This window comes from Chlorocebus sabaeus, chromosome 21 (genome assembly GCF_047675955.1).
Source record: "Chlorocebus sabaeus isolate Y175 chromosome 21, mChlSab1.0.hap1, whole genome shotgun sequence".
Classification (NCBI taxonomy): domain Eukaryota; kingdom Metazoa; phylum Chordata; class Mammalia; order Primates; family Cercopithecidae; genus Chlorocebus; species Chlorocebus sabaeus.
The window spans coordinates 85,576,186-85,587,326 of NC_132924.1; the positions used below are offsets into that span (position 1 = coordinate 85,576,186).

The following is an 11,141-nucleotide window of genomic DNA, read 5'->3' on the forward strand; positions in this document are numbered from 1 at the left end:
TTCATAATCTAAATCAGTGCTGTTCACCGAATGTTCTAGATATGCACTGCTAATGTGGTAACTGTGAGCTACACGTGGCTATCAAACACTTGAAATGTGGACAGTGTGACTGAGAAACCGTTAACTTTTTTTAGGCAATTTAAATGTAAATAGCCACATATAGTCAGGGGTTAGCTTATTAAATAGTACAGGTGTAGATAATTTGATCTGGTTAGGAAGGCAAAAGAGATCACTATATTTGTAAAATTTAAAAACGTATTTGAAGCTGGTCATGGTGGCTCACATCTGTAATCCCAGCACTTTGGGAAGCTGAGACCAGTGGATCACTAGAGGTCAGGAGTTCAAGACCAGCCTGGGCAACATGGTGAAATCCCGTCTCTACTAAAAAATACAAAAATTAACTGGGCATGGTGATTAGAACCTGTAATTCCAACTACTGGAGAGGCTGAGGCATGAGAATCACTGGAACCCAGGAGGCAGAGGTTGCAGTTAGCCGAGATTACGCCACTGCACTCCAGCCTGGGTGACAGAGCAAGGCTCCATCTCAAAAACAACAACAACAAAATAAAACATATTTAAAAATATATCATAGACTGGCACATAACCAAGTGTAGTTTGTTGGCAAAAAGCCACTTTTTAATGGATAGAAATATTTTGGGGCATGATGATTTAGCAACAAATACATAAAAAGTGAGATGGTAAATTTAATTCTTCTTTTGTTTGTTTTTTAGATGGAGTCTTGCTTTTTTGCCCAGGCTTGAGTGCAGTGGTGTAATCTTGGCTCACTGCAACCTCTGCCTCCTGGGTTCAAGTGATCTTCCCACCTCAGCCTCCCAAGTAGCTGGGACTGCAGGTGTGGGCCACCACACCCGCTAATTTTGTGTCTTTAGTAGAGATGGGGGTTTCACCATGTTGGTCAGGCTGGTTCCAAACTCCTCCTGACCTCAGGTGACCCACCCAACTCAGCCTTCCAAAGTGCTAGGATTATAGGTATGAGCCACTGTGTCCAGCTGTGAACTTAATTCTTAATATTGATTCTGCACTTTAAAGTTTGTTAAACTGAAGATCTTAAAACTGGGGTTTGCAGTAACAATATTTTCCAACTAGGACATTTTGGAAAGCGCTTATTTGTCAACAAAAGAAAAATGGCCAAATGTTTGGGACTGTGGTCTTTGAATCACACATCAGAGTCACTGTGGCAGGTCATTATAACACAGATTGCAGGGTCTCACTTTTAGAGCTTCTGATTCTGTAAGTCTGCGGGGAGCTGAGGATGAACATTCCTCACAAGTTCTCAGGTGACGCTCATACCGCTGGTTTGGGGATCGCATTCCAAGAACCCTTGACTTAAAGAAATGCTCTTTTAAAATTTAACTTTTTCCTTTAAGGACATCTCAGAATCATTGTTAAGTATTGCTCTGGTCCTCTGAAACTCCCAGAGGGAGCGGTATATGAGAGATATCCCATTTAATTTGATCATAAAACCCTTTCTCTTAGGGTAAACTGAGGACTATAATTGGAGAGACACAATTCTATGAAATTCAACTAAATCAACATAAAGCTTAGTTTCCTCATTCTTCTGCTTCCTCAGTCCAGCCACAAAACTAGGGTTCCATGGGCTCAGTTCTAGGCTGCTTTCTGTTTTCCATCTACCCTCTCCTCATAGGGAGCTCATCTGGGGCCATGACTTTAAATGCTGATGATGCTCCATTTGACATCTCCTGCAGTCTCTCCTCTGAACCCCACATACTGCATCCACTGCGTACTTAGCATTTTCATCTCAAACTGAATGAGTCCTGAACTGAACTCTTGTTAATAATTCCTCCGACCCACTCTGATTCCTCTCCCAGTTTTCCCTACTCAGGAAATGGCATCACCACCCACCATCTGGGTTGTCATCAAATCCATCAGCAATAGTTGTTATTTCTGCAAAAAAAAAAAAAAGAAAAAAAAGTGTATAAGAATGTATGTATTGGGTGTGATTCTGTTCTGCAGGGCTGTTCCCTGGAGCAGTAGTCATTTATCGCTGTTTGCCTTCTCTCCCACTTAAGTGCATGCCGCCACTCCATGGAGGATTCGATGAACAGGGATATGAGTCCCTTGAGGCCCCAGAACTATCTTTTCAATTGTGAACCAAAGGCCAACAAAGATGATCACTTTAAGGTGAATGATGATGAAAATGAGCTCCAGTTATCTTTAAGAACCATCAGTTTAGGGGCTGGTGCAAAATATGAATTGCACATTGTTGAAGCAGAAGCAATGAATTACAAAGGTAGTCCAATTAAAGTAACACTGGCAACTTTGAAAATGTCTGTACAGGCAACAGTTTCCCTTGGGGGCTTTGAAATACAATTGAAGTGTGGTTCAGGACCAGTGCATATTAGTGGACAGCACTTAGTAGCTGTGGAGGAAGACGCAGAGTCAGAAGATGAGGAGGAGGAGGATGTGAAACTCTTAAGTATATCTGGAAAGTGATCTGCTCCTGCAGGTGGTAGCAGGGTTTCATGGAAAAAAGTAAATCCTGCTGCGAAGACGATGATGATCATGATGAAGATGATGAGGAAACTGAAGAAAAAGCTCCAGTGAAAAAATCCATATAAGATATACCAGCCAAAAATGCACAAAAATAAAACTAGAATGGAAAAGACTTAAAATCACTAACACTCAGATCAAAAGGTCAAGACCGGGCGTGGTGGCTCACGCCTGTAATCCCAGCACTTTGGGAGGCTGAGGCGAATGGATCATGAGGTCAGAAGATCGAGCCCATTCTGGATAACATGGTGAAACCCCGTCTCTATTAAAAAATACAAAAAATTAGCCGGGTGTGGTGGCAGGCGCCTGTAGTCCCAGCTACTCGGGAGGCTGAGGCAGGAGAGTGGCGTGAACCCAGGGGGTGGAGCTTGCAGTGAGCCAAGATTGCGCCACTGCACTCTGCCTGGGCGACAGAGTGAGACTCCATCTCAAAAAACAAAACAAAACAAAAAAAACAGGAATAAAAAATCTCCTGAAACACCAAAAGGACCTAGTCCTGTAGAAGACATTAAAGCAAAAATGCAAGCAAGTATAGAACAAGGGAGTTCTCTTCCTAAAGTGGAAGCTAAGCTCATCAGTTATGTGAAGAATTGCTTCCAGATAACTAACCAGGAGGCTATTCAAGATCTCTGGCAGTGAAGGAAGTCACTTTAAGAAAAGAGTTTAAACAATTTGTTAAAAAACTTTCATCTCATTTCATTTCTGTAACAGTTGATATCTGGTTGTCCTATCTGTAATGCAAAGGGAGAGCTTTCCCTACTGTGTTTAATAAATGTTTTCCAGGTTCCATTGCCAAGAATGTGTTGTCCAAAATGCCTATTTGGTTTTTAAAGATGGAACTCCACCCTTTGGTTTTAAGTATGTATGGAATGTTGCAATATGACATAATGGTAGCAGTGGTCAGACATGGAAATGATGGGGAGACAAAAATATATATGTGAAGTAACTCAGTATTTTAATAAAGAGTGTATGTGTCTATACTTAAACATGATTGCAACCATAATACATGTATGCATGTATGTGCATGTGTGTATGTATACATAGATAAATGTGTCTCCTTTTATCCATCTGTAACACCACATGCTAGATCAAGACGTAAGTCATCTTTGATATATCACCACATTCTTTAAAAAATGGATGACCCCTATTTCCCCAGGTCATGCCTTCATGGAGGTTACTATGAGGTCATAATGTAAGAAAGAAAAAAAGGTATTTCTCTACCTCTGTTCCTGTCTGTAATTGTGGAAATGGAGATGGCTCTCAGATTTCTCCAGCTGGTTCAGAAAGCCCCATAGATGCCTCACATGAGCTTAGGAGCTAGCACTCTCTGCCAGACTGCTCCCTCTTCCTCCCTCTGTCATTCTCTTCCACATCTCCCCAATTCCAGTAGGAGGCAGGTCCAACTTCATGCCCAGGCTGCTGTATCCCTCTGCTCTGGTGAGCTCCACATTCCCTAGAAGTGAGAAGTGACGATTAACTCCATACTCTGTTACACAGGACAGAGGAGTATTGTTTTTCATGCTCTGTACCTGACTGAAAATTTAGTGAAAGAAATCTTTTATTTTTCACTTCGTGTATTCCAGGCTTTTTTGCTGTGACTCAGGCAAACAACTGTCCCTAAATCTCCTTTTCCTTCCCGTAGTGACCTAGTGTTCTTGGACCAAGTTTGTATAACTTTATTCTCCTTTCTCTTAGGAATACTTTTAAGAAGTGGCTTCTTATTCTTCCTGCAAATAGAACTGGGTAAGTTCTGCCCCACTGGCCTTTCTTGTTTTCTTCCTGCAGTGTACCCAACCTCTGGCTTCCTTTGCATCCTGCCTGCCACGTTGGCATACACTTTTGTGTTTGTGTATGTACATGTGTGTGTTTATATGTAAGTTATATGTCTACTTATTTCCACTACTCTGTAGGCTCTTCTTTTTGCCATGGCCTGCATTGTTTTTGGTGACCATCAAAAGCAGTGTGCAAAGGTCAGAGAGGTAGATTTTGTCCTTCCAACTATGTTGCAAATCTAAAGATGATTAGATCCCTGAATATAGGTTCCTTAAACTCAATCGACCTTATTCACATTAAAAAAAAGATTCAAATTGCAACCTGAGCTTCAGAGGAGCGTGTCATCGAAAGGCAGGACTTCCTTTTTCTTTCTTTTTTTTTTAAATATTATACTTTAAGTTAATATTAAATAACATAGGGTACATGTACACAACGTGCAGGTTTGTTACATATGTATACATGTGCCATGTTGGTGTGCTGCACCCATTAACTCGTCATTTACATTAGGTGTATCTCCTAACGCTAGCCCTCCCCCGTCCCTCCTCCCCGTTCCCCACAACAGGCCCCGGTGTGTGATGTTCCCCTTCCTGTGTCCAAGTGATCTCATTGTTCAGTTCCCACCTATGAGTGAGAACATGCGGTGTTTGGTTTTCTGTTCTTTCGATAGTTTGCTGAGAATGATGGTTTCCAGCTGCACCCATGTCCCTACAAAGGACACAAACTCATCCTTTTTTATGGCTGCATAGTATTCCATGGTGTATATGTGCCACATTTTCTTAATCTATTCTGTCACTGATGGACATTTGGGTTGATTCTAAGTTTTTGCTATTGTGAATAGTGCTGCAATAAACATATATGTCCTTGTGTCTTTATAGCAGCATGATTTATAATCCTTTGGGTATATACCCAGTAATGGGATGGCTGGGTCAAATGGTATTTCTAGTTCTAGATCCTTGAGGAATCGCCACACTGTTTTCCACAATGGTTGAACTAGTTTACAGCCCCACCAACAGTGTAAAAGTGTTCCTATTTCTCCACATCCTCTCCAGCACCTGTTGTTTCCTGATTTTTTAATGATTGGAAGGGCAGGACTTTCTACCTGTCCGCCCCTCAATTCTGCCATTTCTATCAATGCCAACCTTTCCTCGGTACCCAGGGCACACAGGGGCTGCAGACACTATTGGGAGTCATGGCACCTTAAGCACAGTTTAGCACAAGTGCTACCTTGATTGCTCTTCAGAACCTGATGTGCAGATGGAGCCTCTTTTTAGGTCTTCGTTATTAGCAGTTTATCATGTAGCATAATGTCACTTAGGCAACATGGTGCAGTTATGGTGATATAATTTAAAAATCAATACACAAGGAAGGGTTTGTGAATTAAATGTGGCATTTAATTTTTCAGATGTAAAATAGCACAAATATAGATTTAAAATACATTTAAAGATAAACCATGCCTGTGGTCAGTTACTCCTCTTTGTAGTCCAGTCCCCAATAAATACACAATTTAGAGATTAAATAATTTAGAGATTCATTTTGGACTGTATGCCAGTTTAATTCCAAATCATTCACATCATTGGATGGATCTAGTTTTCACTTGAGATGTTACAAAAAGTTTTAAAATCCTATGCTAGAAAGGTAGTTTAAAGAAAGGAAATCAGTTGACCTTATTCATATTAAGGAAAGATTTAAACTGCAGCCTGAGCTTCAAAGGATTGTGTCATTGCAGGGCAGCATTTTCCACCTGTCCACCTCTCAGTCATGCTGTTTCCATCAGTGCCAGCCTTCCCCCAGCTCTCAGGGCACACAGCGGCTGCAGAGACTGTCGGGAGTCACGCACCCCGACTGCACCACATTGCCTAAGTGTGATGTTTAAGGAAAGGAACATTCTTAGCTCCTGGGAGGGAGGGGCAAAAGGATGGGGTATTGAGCCAAAAAGGCCATTCTTGACTTGGCATTTCCTGAGAATTCTGAATGCCTGCTTCAGTGCCATCACAGATGTACCAATTGTGTCAGCATTAGCTTTCTGTTTTTCTCTCCAGAGCAATGGTTTCCAAATTTAACTGTACAACAGAATCACCTGGGGTGCCTATTAAAAACACAGATTCTTAATCCATTTGGGTAATCAGATTTTGTAGGTCTAGGGTAGAGAGTAAGACCAACTCACCTTTAGAGTTGTTCGCAGTGCTTTGAATTTACTTGCCTCAGGGATTTTTGCCTAGGAAAAAGCACAAGCTGAAGACTAGCTCTTCTAGTTTTGCATGGAAACCGAAATTCAGAGTGGCAGCTGCTGCTAGATGACTCTGGTCCCAGTACGATTTCTTATAAAGTATTTGGAACAGCTTTTCATTTCATCTCAATTTTCTTTTACCCTTCTCTTTAAATTAGATTATTTGTTCAAAATTTTATTGCTTGCCTGGCAAGTATTTGATAGGACACCATGTACCCCCACAAATACACTCATTATGATACTATTATTAATTATTAATTGCTTCCAAATAGAATCCTTCAGTAAGCATATTTTTTGGCAAGTATCATGCTTTCAGAATTATATCAGTTGTTCAAAGAAGTGTTCATAGGGCCGGGTGCGGTGGCTCATGCCTGTAATCCCAGCACTTTGGGAGGTCGAGACAGGTGGATAATTTGAGGACAGGAGTTCGAGACCAGACTGGCCAACATGGTGAAGCTCTGTATCTACTAAAAATAATAATAAAAAAAAGCTGGTTGTGGTAGTGTGTGCCTTTAATCCTGGCTACTCAGGAGGTTGTGGCAGGAGAATCACTTGAACCCCAGAGGTGGAGGTTGCAGTGAGCTGAGATTGTGCCACTGAACTCCAGCCTGGGCGACAGAGCAAGACTCCATCTCAAAAACAAAACAAAACAACACCAACCAAACAAACAAAAAACAAAGAAGTATTCATAGTCCATTTGGCTATAATTTACAATGTGTACTTATTCCATTTAAATTTCACGTGTGGTCTGTGTAGTAATAATGGTATTTTAAATATATGTATATATGGATGCTTCTATTTGTAAGTGGGTAGAAATGTAATCAGCTATTTCGTCTCTGGAAGTGACATGTAAAGTAAAAATATAATCACCACCGTCATATTAGCATTTTAAGAAATGGGTTGGTAATCAGAGAAATTTAAATAGTAGATGCAAACAAAACTATGTACATTATTATAAACATTTTTTCAATTTGAATGTTCAAAACCTACAAGTTCTCATTATATCTTCCCAAAGGGTGATTAGAGGAGACAGAATCACTTGACTTGAATAAATCCATTTTTTGCAGTGTAATAACTCTGATTTTAAATTCACCATTCAAGTAAAGGTCTAATATTACCTATGTTGCACTCATTAAATTTGAAATGGTTGTGATTATGTAAAGGTCTAATATTACCTATGTTGTACTCATTAAATTTGAATGGTTGTGATCTTTTTTATTCACTAAGAGACTAGTCTCTATCCTTTGCCAGGCTCAGATCTATGCCTGATGGCCAATTGCATGGAATGGCTGGTAGCAGCCAAGGCTTATGGATTCACAAAAGAGCGAGTGCCAAGGAATAGAAATTACTTACCTCATCCTTGATTTCCTTGCAAACCATTGATCAAATTATACCCAAAGTTTGTGATTTATTGCAGTTAAACATTTCTCCTTGCTCTCTATCTTGCCTTTTTAAAGAATATGGCTGTTTTTCTTTTCTTTTTTTTCCCCTTCAAAGTTCAGTTGCCTATGGGATCAGAATTTTCTTGCAGGAGACAGTTTTTGTCATGGTAAACAATTTTTACCTAAAGGCAGTTCTTGCTCTAGGAAGCATTTCGTACATAAAGTAGAAGTTGGCTCCTTTTGGGTGCCTGCTCAGCTCACCATAACCACCACATCTCCACTTTCATTTGGGAACTCTCTCTTGATCCACAGGGATGGGCTACCGATAGCCATGTTTATATGTACAGCCTTGAATACCTTCCCCAGCCGTGGGTGTTGACACTTGATCCAAGTTGAATCCACTATAGTCTCTTTCCTCAGAAAGTGAAGTTGGGAATTCAGATGGAGATAAGATAGTCTCTGGGGGTGACTATCAGTGTAACATATGTCATTTAGCTCTGGGAGCAGTAATGCTGCAAAACACCCACAAATCTCAGGGTCACATGACCATCGTCATTTATTTACACTCATGTATGTGTGCTTGCCAGGGATTTGGCTGATCTAGTCTGGGTCCAGCTGAGCAGCTCTATTCCACGTGCCTTTTATCCTCATGCTGGCACTAGTGGCCTACGCTGGAAAATCCTTATGGCAATGCCCAAAGTACAAGGATACCAGTGGAAATGTAACGGATCTCATAGAAGCTAGGCTTGGAAGTGGCACTTTTGCTTCTGCCCCATTCTGTTGGCCAAATAAGTCAACGACTGATCCCAATGCACTCTCCCCCTTGATGGAGCTGCAGTTATATGGCACAGGGCATGGATATGGACTGAAGGGATGAGTGATGGGTGCTGAGAAGAATCAAAGCCAGTGATATAGTCTATTATGCTTGTGAACTTGGGTTTGCCTGTGGGTGGCCATGTTCCTCCATGTAGACCACAAAATAGGGAGAGTGCATCTGTCTTGAAAAAGACTGACACAGATACTTAACAGAAAGGAGGGACAGAGAGTCCTGATGACTTTCCTATTTCTGGTTCTAGGTCTTTCCTGAATCTCCATTCTTGGTTTTGGCTACATCTCCATTCTTGGTTTCTGTGCAAGATCTCTGAGTCCTTTTAATAAATCCACTAAAAGGAAAATGGAAAGGAGGGCAAATAGAATTAGCTGATTTTTCTTAGGAGGAATCACGGTACCAACAAGAGCTCCGATTAGCCATAGCCGTGTGTGTGGCCAGGTGGGAGACATGGTAACTGTAAGCAGGTAAGTAGAGGGCAATTTTCCCAAATGCATTTCTTTAAAAAATTTTTAATTGGCAAGTAAAAATAGTATATATTTATGGTGTGCACCAGGATGTTTTGATAATGTATACCTTGTGCCAAATGCATTTCTAAAATTACATATATATCAGGAACTTGAACAACTTCCAACTAAACAAGCTCAGTTGGAACAAGCTCTGGATGGTGCTCATAAGAAAGTATTGGAGGATCTTTCACTGTTAGTAAACTCCATTCTTTGTGGAACATCTTTAAACTTCCATTGGGTACCTTTCCTCAACAGGAAAGTAAATAGAATGCAAAGCTTTATTGGTCAAGTAGAAGGGGGTATGTTACACATGGTTGATTACCTCCAAATTAGTATCTCCAGTCAGTTCTGACTTCTATTTAAGCTCTGGATTTGCATATCCAACTGAGAGGGGAGATCAGCAGGACTTGTTTTCCAGGTACTGGTCATGACCCCAGTCACGAGGCTGCTGATCTAAACAGAATGCAGTAAAGAAACTGAGGCTGGGTGTGGTGGCTCACGCCTGTAATCCTAGCACTCTGGGAGGACAAGGTGGGTAGATCACTAGGTAGGGAGTTCAAGAAACTGGCTGAAACCAGCTAAAACCAAGATGACAACAAAAACAATCTCTAGTTGCCCTTATTTTTCATTATACACTAATTATAAAGCATTAGCATGCTAAAAGATACTCTCACCAGCACCATGATAATTTACAAATACCATGGCAATGCCCAGAAGTTACCTTATATGGTTTCAAAGGGAGAGGAACCCTCTGTTCAAGGAGCTCCCCATTCCTTTTCTAGAAAGTTCATGAATAGCCTGCCCCTTATTTAGCATATAATTAAGGAGTGGCTATAAATATAGCTAACCAGCAGTCCACATGTGCTACTCTGCCTACGGGCCAGCTCTGCGTCTATGGAGTACCATTTCCCTGTACCCTGTTGCTCGAATAAACTTGCTTTGCTTTCACTTTATCTGTTGACTCTTAAATTCTTTCTGGTGTAAAGCCAAGAACCATCCTAGCTGAGCCCTAATTTTGGGGTTTGCTTGCATCACAACTGCCTATGACATCGCTATTTGAATGTCTAATGGGCATCTCAAACTTAAAATATCCTAAACAAAGCTTCTGGCTCTCCATTCCCCTAAACTTGCTCCTCTGGAGTCTTTCTTACTATAGTGCATGATACATCCTTTCATCTAATTGCTTAGGCCAAATACCTAAAAGACTTCCTTGATTCATCTTTTCCTTCCATTCCATCCATCAGCCATACACTTGATTTTTAAAGTATATGCTGACTCTCATCATGTATCACCTTTATTTGGTTGCATTTGCCTGAGCCATCGTCATCTCTCACTGGTGTTCCCTGCTAACTGGTCTCCCTGTACCCTCTCTTGATTCTCTAAAGTCTATTTTTCTTACAGCAACTAGACTGGTCTCTATAAAACACCATCAGTCATTTCACTGTCCTTCTCCAAGCCCTACAAGGGCTTTCCATCACACCCCTAATAAAACTTACACTTTTCTTTTGGTTTGTTCTTTCACATCACTCAGGTTTTGCTCAACTATTAGCACTTGGACAGGCCTTACCTAATTATCTTCTCTAAAGCAGCTGACCAGCTCTCCTCCCTGCCCATTTCCTTAACCTTTATTTTTATTCACAGTACTTATTGCTGCTTGAGGTTACATATGTATCATTTACTTGTTTGTTGAATGTAAAAATCCTCAAAAGCAGGGACTCTGCCATTTGTGTTGCTGTATTCTCAGCCTCTAGAAAAAAGCCTGACACATAGTAGATGTGCAATGAAGAGATTTTCCATATGAGTAAAAAATGAATCTTGGGGTACAAGGTATTCAGGGCCACTATGTTGCACAACTCTTTTGGAGCCCATTTAGTCCACAGCTGCACATG

At 40.9% G+C, this 11,141-nt stretch overlaps 1 pseudogene; it reads left to right on the top strand.

Annotated features, from left to right (window-relative positions):
• The first annotated feature begins 2,067 nt into the window (after positions 1-2,067).
• On the top strand, positions 2,068-3,186 carry LOC103226752 (nucleophosmin-like; annotated as a pseudogene).
• Positions 3,187-11,141: the final 7,955 nt, after the last annotated feature.